Here is a 13,647-nt window from a genome sequence, read left to right on the forward strand (position 1 = left end):
AGATGATGTAGACTGTGCTCCATCCATCTGAACACGTGCACAGATCCTGTGCTAAACTGCAGCCTCAACGATGGATATATAAATACACCATTTGCTGTGTTTAAGTTGTCTGCCGAGCTGTTTATGCTCAGCTCAATAATGTGCTTTTTCATCTGTTGGCAATTGGTGTCCCCACTTCAGGGTGTTATACTGCACTTCGTAGTTACGTGATTAACCTCCGCCATTTCTGCATCTCTGTGAACGCTGTCTGAACTCCGTTCACCTAATCAGGGCTATGGGTGTACTTAATGATATCTGTATTTCTTTGGGCTCAAGGCTATAAAACTGCCATCTATAGTAATGTAAATACATTACAGTCCCAATCTTCTGATGAGATTTCATTTCTCCAGGATGCGGCGTGTTAGTCCTGTAGGACGCAGATCTACTCGGAGGCAGACTCTCCACGCCTTATTTTTTCATGGGGGAAAAACAGTGCATTATGGTCCTCCTACTGTGCCCCAGGTTTGAGGCTGCTGCTGTCATTAGTTATGGGCTCAGCGTACTGTTGCTGCAACACATTGCAAACCCACACCTTCATCTTGGCTCTGTGATGATGCATTGCTTCACACTTCTCATTAATAACCCCCGCTGCATATAGCTTGGTTTGGGGGAAGAGACGCTGGAAGTAGGGCCACTACGGACGGTGAAGCTCGCAGTTGCTCGGTCCACACGGGGACGGGGACGCAAAAGCAATTGATGGCACGCTGTTGGAGGGAGAGTTGGACCACTTGCTTGGGCTAATCATTGTAATAACCCAATAGTCAGGTTAAATCAACATCCATGTTACAGAAGAGCTTCTGAGGTCCGGCTCTACATTAACCTTTCAGGAGATAACACTGGTGCGAACAGGATTGAAATACGTAGAATGAGTTATAAATAGCGTCCAGGTGTCCCTCCCCTGGACTTTGCAGGGTCTCCTAAATCAATTCCCCAACACCTGCAGTAAACATTCTTTTCATTTGCCTTTAAAATCTTTTTAAAGGCCTCGTTATAAAGCCTCTCACACAGGAGCAGCTCTTCACGACTGCAACAAGTGCCAGTATCGCAGCTCTTGACATTTACATTGTGTTAGAAAAGGGACAAGTGATGATGTGTTCGTGAATCATTCACTCTTACAGATCACCGAGCTTTGAAATGTTTCAGCTCAACGTTACAGGTTTCTGCAACATGTCACTTGAAGGTTTTTTTTAACAAGCTGTTGAAATGTTTCTAGTGTTTTTCAAGAGGAAGTGTAATGCTTGATCAAAAGGTCCTCTCTGGACGGGGACTGAACGTTTGTACTGCACAACATTAGAATGTTTTTTTAATGTGTAAATACAGAAATGATTCCCTCTTGACTTACAGTACAGGCTGGATCACAGTGTCATGGTGTCTGCTGCTAAGTTCTGCTATTTATAGGCTGCTGCATCTACCAGACTGTATGTGCAGTTATTAGCATTTGTGTCGTGATTCATTTCACGTCGTGGCTGATCTGATTTATTTTTCTTTTGATTGTTGTTTGCACTTACACAACGACGCTTAATGCTGTTGATATAATTATGATATTCTTCATATCATAATTAGATCTAAACAGCTGAGCTGGGTCATTGCAGAGATGCAGAGCCAAATATCTAAACTGTACATATTCTGTAGCGTTATAATATACAACTGGAGTTGTTGTGCTTTTACTCACACATGACATATTCTACTCACGGCAACATTTAGTGCAGTCAGGAAGTATTAAGACAGCGATGTGTTTCATCTACCGTTCAAACTAAAGGCTAAATCCCGTCCTGCAGTCCAAAACCTTGTCTGCAGCGAAATACTCAGCCCAAATAACAAAATTTGTCCTTGGCGCTGATTTTCAATACTGTTTAAATTTGCAATGAATAAATACCGCACCCCACACATGCCATAATCGGTTACACTCACACATATCGGTTATGAAATGAGATTTTGCAGACAAATCTTGCGCCGGTGCAAAGGAGGTCTGTGATCTGTTTTTGTCTTTGCATTGTTTTTGTTTTGACATGCCCAGAGAAAAAGCACAAGTCCTATATGAAGAAGATAACAAAAGGTTCACAGGACGGGCTGCAGAGTGTGTACAGCTGCTTATTGGAAAAAAATAAAGCATTTAACTTTCCTTCACATCCCAGTGGTTTTGGATGGTAATCTCTTCACCGTATTGTGTTCCATTTTCTTTTCTCATTATCTTTTCTTTCTGCCTGGATCACTTGGGAAGGCTTACCTGTTTCAACTTATTCTGTATGTGTTCAAATACAGTCCTGTCAGTAATTCTAAATGAGCCTGAGAGTTTTTAAGGTGCTAATCACGAGCATGTGTCACTTGTCACCTGGATGACTGGGAACCTCCATGGCGAGTCCATTTGGCACAACACGGCCCCCCAGAATGAACAGTTTGCTGAGTGGCACTGCCAGGACTCCTCGTGATGTCACTTGGTGGGATACGCAGAGGCTTCCTCATTCATTCTAATTATTATGACAAGGCCAGCTATTTGTTAATCAACAGTATATCAACTCATATCCAACAGATTGTCACTGTATGAAAGGTATCAAATAGAACAATGTCATAAGACTATCAACTACATACTTGATCTTACAGTAGTTATTGCTACACCTGATAAGCTTTCCATTCTGACACATGCAGTTTACATTGGCTGGTAACATTACACAGTATAAGAAGTACGCTAGCCATTTTCAGCTGTTTGAGCAGATGAGCATGAAGTTTGATCCATTCTTTGCTCTTGTCTTTTTGCTTCCCTAAAGGCTTAAATAAGGAACCATCCTCCTTTAAATGTTTCTCTCTTAGACCGGCTTCAGAAGTTGGACAGGCCCACGGTGCCTTCTATGGTTGCCAAGCTGTGATTGGAAGTGTTGTTTTGTGTATGTCCTATTGTAAGGCCTGTAGGCTACATACTTGAATGATCGACACTGTGCTGAGGCAAATACAGTGTCTACCTGAGCACAAAGTTCCAATATCAGAAGAAAACAAAACATCGAAATAGAAAGCTTGGCTCTAGATCGTACTGCTGTTGCACCAGCTCTTCTGTTTCAGCTCATACGAGACAGTATTTGTAGCTTTTCAAAGCAAGATGATGACAAAGAGGTGCCGATAAGGTGTCTGTTGAGTTAAAGCGGGTGCAGCAGTGTGTGTGGGACAGCTCTGGGGAAAGTTACGCTGGAATCGTCACTTCCATACAGCTTTTCTGATTCATATCCACATAAAAATGTTTGGATGTGAATGTGGTGTTGTAAGAGTAGCGTGAGTAAGGGATAGCTCAGTGCGTAGTCGAGCTAGAGAGAGAAGGAGAGAGTGACAGTGGATGTGCTCTGAGCACAGAAGAATTGTCCCGTGTGGTTCCTGACCCTGGCTTTGTGTTTCCACGTTGCATATTAACTCTTGCAAATACATTCAAATCTCCTTTTACATCGATTCAGTGTCTTGAACCACGTTTTTCGTTTTATTAGGTGGACCTGCACAACACTTTCAGAACAAACTATTTAAAATGATTATGTGCAGCAGAGCGAGAGTCGAAACATTATTTCAACACACTATTTGAACTACATGGCGTGTAGCAGTGTGAGAGGATCTTTAGTCTCAGATGAGGAACTAGCTGCTAGACATTAAAGCTCCTGAAACGGTGACGAATTTGTGATTTTATTTTTTGCTTCAGAGATTTAAAGAGTGTGGATTTACACTTGCATAGATGGAAATATACTTTTTGCCCTCAATTTACCTCTGGCATTTAAATATTAAACTCTTTGCGGATACTGCATCAGTTGTCTATGAAGATTAACTTCTGAAGTACAGATCTGTGGAGACTTCCTCAGCAATTCTGAGGAGAGCTGTTTGCTTTTGACCGTGCACAGCAAGTGCTTAACGGTGCAGAGTCTCTGATGTGCCTCCGTTTACAGCCGACAGTTGGATCCTCACCTATTGTAAGTGTGAAAGTCCAGACATGTCGCTCCATCTGTTGGGAGAAAACAGCGATTATTAGCTTGTGTTCGGGTTCTTGTCGCCGCTTTTGCTGGCAAAAAAAGGCATGTGTTCAAAGATGAACTTTCAAGCTGAAAGGATGTTATGGGCCCGTACGAGGGGAGAAGAGGACAGAGTGTTGCATGTGATGATATCATCGTCCCCACTGACCACTTGAATCTATTTTCTTCAGACCAAACCCAGTCGCTCTTGAAATAACCGCGGCCCTGTTTGTTTGATAGTGATGAGAATCAGATAACAAGCAAAGGGCGCCAATACAGCTTCCTCGTTCCCGTCTCTCTCATCCCCAGAGTGTAACTGTCAGCTGTGGCCTAAGCTCGGTTTCTCAGCTTAGAAGATCTCGTTTCCCCCCAGTGCAGGCTACGCTGGTGTTTCATCTTTCCTCTTCCCTCTGCACAGCTCTGAACTGGACAACCTTTAAGGGAAATGGTGCTCGGGGAGCGGTAGTAACATTTGACCTCTTCCTTTTATGTTGAATCGGTACAATTGAGTGTAGTTTTCTCAACGGACAGCATTGAGTACCAGTGGCCTTGTGTTCCACTGTTCAACTTGTTAATAATGTACAACGTATTCTTTTCATTTCATTGTAAAAGATGTTTACAAAATGAGATATTGGAGACATCTTTAAATCCAAATGCCATGTATGTATGTAGACAGACAGATTACCGATTGATGTCACAGACTTATGATACGGCTTCTGCCACCACTACTAATAATTATAATAATCAACAACATCATCTACGTGACCACCAAGGCTTCTTATTTGCAAAGTGCATGTGTGTGTAAGATAAAAGTTCAAATCAAATGCTACTATATAAACACTCGTGCATTATTAACTTTGTATAATTATAAGCCCAAAAAGCCCTAAAAATAACATATAGAGCATCAGATATATGATAATACATGATAATGATGCAGGCTGTTTAACTACCTGAAGCTATGTGCAGTGTTCAATGTGTCAACATACCTGAGCAAGAATAACTAGTAAGTGTTTTTCTGTCCTGTTCATTAAAAACTAAGATAAGCTTCTGTTCCTGAGGTCTTTTTACACATAATGCTGTTTATGTTGTAACATTAAAGCATAAAAGAATGCGCTGTAACAATTGTCTTGCACAGGTACCATGAGGAAAGAGCTGTGTAGTCCGCAGCTTTACTTCAAATGGGCCAGTTTGTGTGTGTGTGTGTGTGTGTGTGTCCATGTGAATACTATGCATTCATAATTCCCCACATTTGTGTGACATGAGTTCCTCAGGCAGATTCATTACATACATTTAGTCCATGTGTGCGGCTGCACAGAGAGGTCTCAGGAACTACAAAGGTGAATGAGCTCCTGACTTTAATGATTGGCAGGTTTTAGAAAGTGTAATGTAGTACCTTTTTAATTTCACGGCCATTCAGGCAGATTGGTTTGTGTAGTGCCTGGCAGGGATGTTGTTATTTTTTTTATCAGAGACGTGGAAATCTTTCTATTTGAGCCTGTAGCTCATTTCCAGAGCAAAAACCTGATCCTTTTTTTTTTCCTGTGCAGCTGGCAGTTGCTTTGTCTGTCTGCATTTTGCCAGCTTTAGGTCACTTCAAGGAGTCAGGTGAATTCCCCTTTTATCCTCGCTGTTGTAATGATACCAGAGCTCTCAACCATCTTTGATGAACTTGCAGTTTGTGTGATTTGAGTCTGAAGACACGGTGCTGCGATAGATAGACTAGACTGAATAGCTAAGTGCCTCAGTAAGTGGATCACATCACACCTGGTTTGAAACAACATAACAAGTGTTAAATACATACATGTAGAGGTAAATAGGGATACAATATCAGCTGAAATTATTCAATCATCTTTGACCTTTACCACTCTATTAGGTTGTAAAGGCCTTTAGGGGAATACTGCATCTCTATCCTGCATAGAGAACGTAACCTCCCAGAAAAGGATGATAGTACAACTAGCAGCCTCTAAATTGTCTCTGTCAAATCCTGCAGAGACCTCATGTCTATCTGTATCTCTGACAGCGAGAGCAGCAGCTCTCTTGGTATTTCCCTCACACTGTCACATTTTCCTTATTTACTGAATCTTAAAAAATAAAAATAAAAAGAACTGAGCTAGTCTCCTGGCACTCACCACTCCAGAAATACCTGCAGGTGGTAACTAGCTGAGGTTTTGTAGCAGGTGTCCTGTCACCTTCTCCATTATGTATGCATACCTGTGGGGGGAGGTGGTAATTAACTCTTGCTTTGTCATTTTTAGATCGTTGCCATGACAGCTCTCTCTGTGCTCCCTCTTTCTTCTCACCTTTCTTTCTTTTTCTCAACTGTCGCCGACTTCCAGTGTCTCTTTCTGTTCCTTTTCCAGGTTACAGTCTTTCTTTTGTCTCTACTTAACATATTTAGTTTGTAGTGTTTACATAACATATATAACATCTCACCTGACATACCTGTCGTGTGTGTGTGTTTGTGTGCTTTCATGAGATTTGGGGGGGGGGGGGGGGGTGCTGACGGGCCGACGGCAGCATCCATCATGGTCAGATCAGGTCATAGACTCTGCCTGGCGACTGTGGCCTTCAGGTAACAGCAGCTGCACAACTCAGCGGCTCATCGATCTACAGAGTGTCGGTGAGATGAGCAGTGTTCACGGATCATTCGGCTGCAGTTTACTGGACATGAAATAAAAGAACTGATCTTTTTGTGCTCCCAGCCTGCAGATGAAAGCAGATGTGTAGCCTGATCCACACTGATGTCCAGGTCTGTGGATGATTTACAGTCGTGTCAGTCAGCTTTTTCTTTTGTTTATGCCACAATGTGTGTATTCACAGCTTTTGAGTTTTTGTCAGTGTTTCTTTTAAAGTGTCAAACTAGTTGTTGTGTTATAGTTCTAATGTTATAATAATAAGTATCATTGTATAGTCCTGTATCTCTCTTGTATTCAAAATATCTAAAGCAATAAATGTATCTTTTTTGTTGATTGACAGACAATTAATCAGCAACTTTTTTGATAACTGATTAATATTTTTAGGTGATTTATTAAGCAAACATGTCAAACTTCTCCAGCGTAAGTATATGTTTCTGTTTTATATCATTTTAAACATAATATTGTTGTGTTTTAGACTTCATTCAGACAAAAACAAAGACATTTTTCATTTCTTTTGTACCTCTTATAGACTAAACTACACCTTTCATTCATTAATTGATCAAATAATCCTTGTTATTTATAGCATTAATATTACATTTATATCAGTCAAATAACCAAACTAACAACTGTCAAAACAATAGTATCCTAAATACTGTTATTTATCATGTTTATGTACATAAATACTATAAAAGTCACACTTTTGGAATAAACATGAACTACTTTAAACAATACTTTTTGTAAAACCAGTTGTTTTCTTTGTTGAGATGTTGTATGAGATGGTACTTTAGACCTCAGTCTGTTGTTTAGTTGTATTGCTTTGTAAAGTGTACTTAACATTATAAGCTCTTGAAGGTTGTCTTTACAACAGGATGCAATCAAGTACAACACTAACACAACACACAGCCTCTGAAAGAAACCTGCATAATAAAGTCTGAAAATAACAGTCTTTACATACGTAGTCATTATTTTTAGTGTTATTGTATTCACTTACATTATAATGTGTCCCATCCCCTGTATGTATCAAGCACAATTTGTCACATTAAAATGACAAGTCTCCTCCTTAGTCCACTGCCACTGCCCGCGGTGAAATATTTAATAACCAGGAGAGCAAATATTAATGTTTGAAAGTAGCGGTGAGATATCATCAAAAGGTGAGCGTTGGTTTAAGAGGGAGTTGACGTTTGAGTGATGATATCTGAGGTCTGGGAAAGCTCTTCTGTGTCTGTTATTGCACTGGAGATGGAGAACAGAGAGGATGTGGACCAGACATGACAACATTAACATGCTACTGGACCAAATCAGTCATGCCTCTCCCTTTTCTTTGGCCCCATCTTGATGATTGCCTTCATCGCTCAATCACAAATCTATAAAGATTTTCAACACCTTACATATCCGATTGTTTGTTTTGTATTCAAGCAGCTTGGACCGGATTTGATGTTAGTCAGAGTTGTTAAGACAAGGCCCGGCTCAGATGTCAGCAGAATAATACAACAACATCTAAATGGTGGCTGCGCAGAGACATCACCGCTACAGAACCAGACAGAGAGACCTCTAAATGTGACAGGCTTGTGAGGGCATGAATGATCCACTTTTCCATCATAGATGTTTTATTGAATTTTGCACACAGAACTACACAATAAGCCTCTCGCCTCACATCATGCAGACTCTCAATTCTGCAGCGATAAAAAGGCGAATGTGTTTCCAGTGGAACTTTAAGAGTTCGACAGAAAATGAGTTTTTCTCCTGCGAGACCAGGAGCTTCTTGCTCTACAGTCTGAAAGTGCAAGAAAACAAACCAACTCAAGAACAGAACTGTGCCAGTGTTTTGGAGGACCGATGTTTGATGTAATATACACAAGTGATGGGCAGAGCAGATATCAGGGATTTGCCCATTCCACATGCAGGCTTAGAGCAGCAGCCTATTAGGTTTTCATTGATGTCTCCAAAGATTCAATAAAAGATAAGTCGCCCAGATCCAAAGCAGGGCTCGCGTACCTTCATCTGTGCTCTTGGCACAGGGTGAATTCTCACATGGTGGTATATTGATGGTGTGAAGCACAAGTTGACTGCCAGGTTTCAGAATTCATCTTTTGCTTTGGAAATATGTGTGTGAGGGGGCACTTTGAACTAGAGTTGGGTGGTAAATAAGATGTTGACCTTATTGATTTGTAATGTGGCATCTGTTCAGTTAGGTTGTGGTGGGAAATGTTACAATCCAGTGAGAAAAACTGCTTATTACTATATTAGATATGTAGCCCAGTTAGCAGCGTGGCTCTGTCGGTCGACCACTTCGGTTCAGACGACAACATCTCAACAAATATTTGATGGATTACCGTGAACTTTGGTATATATTATATTTTATATATTATTTATTATGTATTATATATTTAAGCAATAGCTCACAACAGGCCATGGTATATGCTCATTATATCACAGTTAAGGGCCGTGGTCCAATTTAAATAGTTTTTATTTGTTTTATAATATATATTATATATATATATAATATATATATTTATATATATTAAATATATATATATTATATATTATATATATATATATTATATTTATATATATTATATATATATAATATATATATGTATATATATTAATATATATATATTATATATTATATATATTTATATATATATATTTATATATATATATTATATATAAGCACGTTGATTTGTATTAAATATACAGGATTAACCAAACCTATTCCTCTGGTTATTTTATACATCAACAGTTTTTCATTGATGTGAATCTATATTAATATACATCATTTTATACTGCATATTGATATTTATAATTGTGCATACTGTCGTTATCATGCGTGATAACATTTTCTTTTTAAGTCATATGTTATGAATTACAGTCATTGTTGTTACCATGTCTTGGTCTGTAAAGATCCCAGGCAGCGCACAATACAAGTAAAACAAATTATAAATAACAAAATCCATCGTCGCAGCTTAATTACAAACTCTCTCTGCTTCTCTTTGGAGATCAGTCGGTCAGTAGTGGTGAACTAGTCCATGACATGAGCCAATATCATGTGTGTAGTTGTGTGTAACTCTCGAAGACAAGCACAACCACACCATGTAATGACCGTAACAGCAAGTCGTACCCCCGACAGCTGTTCTGCTGCAGTGGATGTCATGTTAGGACTGCTAGCTTCTCTGTTTTGATGAATTAGTCAACTGCATCATTTCAAATCTCCGTCCTGATACCACTGCAGATCACTTCAGGCAAACAGCTCAGACTACTCTGAGGACTTCTGATCAAATAAGAAGGCAATAATATTAGCTGAGCGTGCAATGATGACAACAATCTAATTATCTTTTAATTAATCCTAAAATATGTCAACCATCAATGAATGATTTCCTGTAACTGGCATTCTATGGCACCCTATAGAATCGTTTTGTATCTATTACGCTCCCATTCACTTTCAGTAGATCACTGGAGCGTAATGTAAATAGTCAGGTGCCTGTCTCCTTCTGTCTCCTTCTGTCTGTCTGAGTCTTGCCTTGATGTCTCATTAGCCATGTGCTCTAGCGTTATTGATCCCTGGGAGACGTTAATGACGTTATCAAAGCTTGAGTTGTATCTTTCGATATAGTAAACAGAGGAAATGAGGATATGAGGCTTATTATGTCGACTGTTTTCAGCCTTGTACTGGCTCGAGCCTCTGTCTGAACCCTGAGGATAATTTCTCTGAAAATATTAATCGATTAGTGTTCAGTCAGTAATGAAGGCGCGGTGCATCTCCTGTTAGGACCATTGTCACAGGAATAGGAATAGCTTCTGCTTTTCTAACTTCCTCTATGTCATTTCCATTATATTAGGGCTTCTTTATCGACTACTTTTATTTTGATTACTCGTTCAGGCTTTGCCAATCACATTTTCTAGGGATGCACAAATTCAACTCTCCAAATATCCAAACTCTGGGTATCTGCTGATTCTATGTACGTATCTAATACCAACTCTGTCGACCTCAAAGTGTGAGATTACACAATTACAATGTTATTGTACTAGACCATTTTGTTAACAATATCCAGATCTGATGACCAAACCAAATCATTGTATAATGAAAGAAACTGCTTTGGATCTGGATCTGTGATTTCTGGTTATTGTCCAATCTGCTTGATATAGTCAGTGCATCCTTAACAGCGTCTTAGAGCATAGAGAGAAGCAGCCAGTGATCACCTTTGAAAATCTGGAACTTGGGATTGGTCGGTCGCTTAAATGTTAGACATTCATGTTCCCAGAGGATGAATCCTACTGCCTTTGGTGATCCTCCAACATTCCCTTCAGCGCCGCCTGACATTTCTGTCTTTTGATGAAATACTTTGACAACAATACTATAAACACGCTCAGGTTCCTCCCCCATAAACGTGATTCTAAGATTGTGAGTATAGTGAATATTATAGTATATATTGTCATGTCATTGAGTGACAGGTAACTGAAGTGATTATCAAAATTCTTAATAGATTTCTGTTGATCAAATGATTAATTAATTGACTAATCCGTTCAGCCCTGCTTTATATGATATTAAAAGGTTATGTCACACGGTGACACAACCCACTCTGTTGGACTACAAAAGCAGTCACCTGGAAAGCGGCTCGGTCCAGATTTAGCTGGGCTTGTCTGTGTCTGCGGTGTAATCCAGGGCAGCAGCTACAGTATGAGCATTATTGTGGGTGGATTTAACTTTTGCTGTGATTTCTGTCGTCTTGGCTGTTCTGTTGTTCAGCTGTCAGACCAAAGTGCAAATTCTATCAGCAGGGGTTTATTCAATTAATTTCTCTGGTGCCTGAAACCTGTGGACCAAGAAAATGAAATGATTTCCCCTCTTTCACAGCGTTCACACAACCATCCAATTAAGGCTCCGAAACACAAGGGTGTGTGAGCAATAGGCAGGCAGAGATGTGGGCATTATGAAAGGACAAAAGACGAACGGTAGTGTGACAGGTTATGGAATATATTTAGAGAAGGAAAGGGACAAAAGAAAAGGAAAATACGGCGCCTTTGAACACCATCATACTTGTGTGTGTAGTGTGTGATTTGTTAAACAGAGATTGTGTTTTGATCTTGATGACTCAAATATCTCAAATATCTATTGGTATCATTCTCATACAAATTGTGCTATAATTTGTTCGACATACTGTAATCAAGTATAACCACTGTTTATAATGCATGGAGTTGTCACATTCACGATAACCTAGCTTCTCGCCAGCACTTGAACACATCAGCGGTAAATCTTCAAATAAGTCCATTCTGCACAATAAGGTAAATGTACTGTAATATACATATTACCTATAGCTTAAGTTTGGATCAGGAAATCAAAGTGTTTTCCTCACTGCATCAGAATCTTAGTTTCAGCTTCTTCCGTGTGATCTGCACTTCAACATCTGACAGATTTCCACCGACATCGTGCCACTTTGGAGAGCACTCCGTATCAACAGTCCACTGCTGGATGAAGGTTAAATTCAGTGAGCTCAGTTGCTCAGTGTTGCCCCCTCGCAGCTGTAATGGGCAGCACCACTGCACCTTGTGCTCCTGCAGCGAGTTTCAAATGACTGGGTGACCGAGTGAAAGTGAAAAGATAACATGCACTGGTCTTTGCCGGCCTCTTAAAGTGAAATATTGACATGTGTTTTGTTCAGGTCAAGTGTTGAGCCAAAGCGTCAGTGTGTTCAGCTGCAGGATTCTCACTGTGTTCGAGGTGAATTTAAAAGCACCGACAGACTACTGTGCATACACAACAGTGTATGTTTCAACAGAGCTCAAGGAAACAGCCATACAATAATTAAATGACCAAAAGAGAAATGATGTGGTATCAGAACATAAGTGGCATAGGTTTGTCTAAAAATATCTCTTTTGTCCCTTCACTCCTTTTACATACTTCCCTACGTCATTATGAGCAATCCAGTGAAACTGCAGAAATCTTCAGCTCTCTTCAAATGTCATGGCACCAGAGAGGGTTGAGAAAGAGAGAGAATAAATCCACTTATCTTCCTCCTTTTTCTTTTACCTGGAGTCTTCCTAATGTCAGTATCTTGCACAGTGATTTGAGTGACAAATGAGCGTGAACATGCAAAGAGAATCTCAAAGGATTTATAGCTACGTCTCTTCAAATCGTCAACAATGTACCAAGATACAAATGAAAACAGGAACTGTACGAAGCCAACTCCTCTTTCATTCTTTTTTTATAATCGGGCATACAAAAGTAACAATCATCAAAAGAACATCACGTATCCGTAACAAAATACCATTTGGAGAGGACTGTCGTACACCTTGTCGTAAAAAAGACACAGAGTCTGGATCCGTCCGTGAATCATTAAAGCTAATTGCCTGTAATTAGGAAGCCTTGATTAAGGTGCAGCTTTTGATTTAAGAGGAAACCAGCAGTGATGATCCCTGTCTGTTTCTCTCCATTCTAACTGCTCACTTTAGCATTCAGCTCCTCTTTAATCGTCAAAAGACCTTATGCATAAATGCAAGCCATTTGTGCAAAACTACACCTTTCTCTGTGGATTGCCCCGCCCCCCGGTGACCTTAAATAAATGAGATGAGTGAAATCCTCAACATGTGATTCTTTTTTTTTTAATCTAAATTAAGATGAACTGCATGTTATGGTGTAGATATCTTTTTATGTTTTGTAGTGATGCGTCCACACAGCGACGCTTCATATTGTGTAATCTACCTCATGACAGTGACACATTTTTTTAATTTTCAAAACTGTGACAAGATTTGAAAAATGCTTTTAATTTCTGACCGCAATAACTACTTTATTCTTCGGTTCTCCGTTTGCACTTACAATGGTGTTGAGCCAGAAGCATATCCGACACAACTTTCCATTTCCTCAAATACTCCATTAAGTATTCAACTCGGATCATTTTGGAGTGGCCTGTTATGGAAATGCTATAATTAGATTCCTTTGCTTGAGAGGCTCGCGGGGTGTTGATCATTGTTATTTCATGAGGACACACAGTGCTATG

This window comes from Cottoperca gobio, chromosome 6 (assembly GCF_900634415.1).
Source record: "Cottoperca gobio chromosome 6, fCotGob3.1, whole genome shotgun sequence".
NCBI classification, from domain to species: Eukaryota; Metazoa; Chordata; class Actinopteri; order Perciformes; family Bovichtidae; genus Cottoperca; species Cottoperca gobio.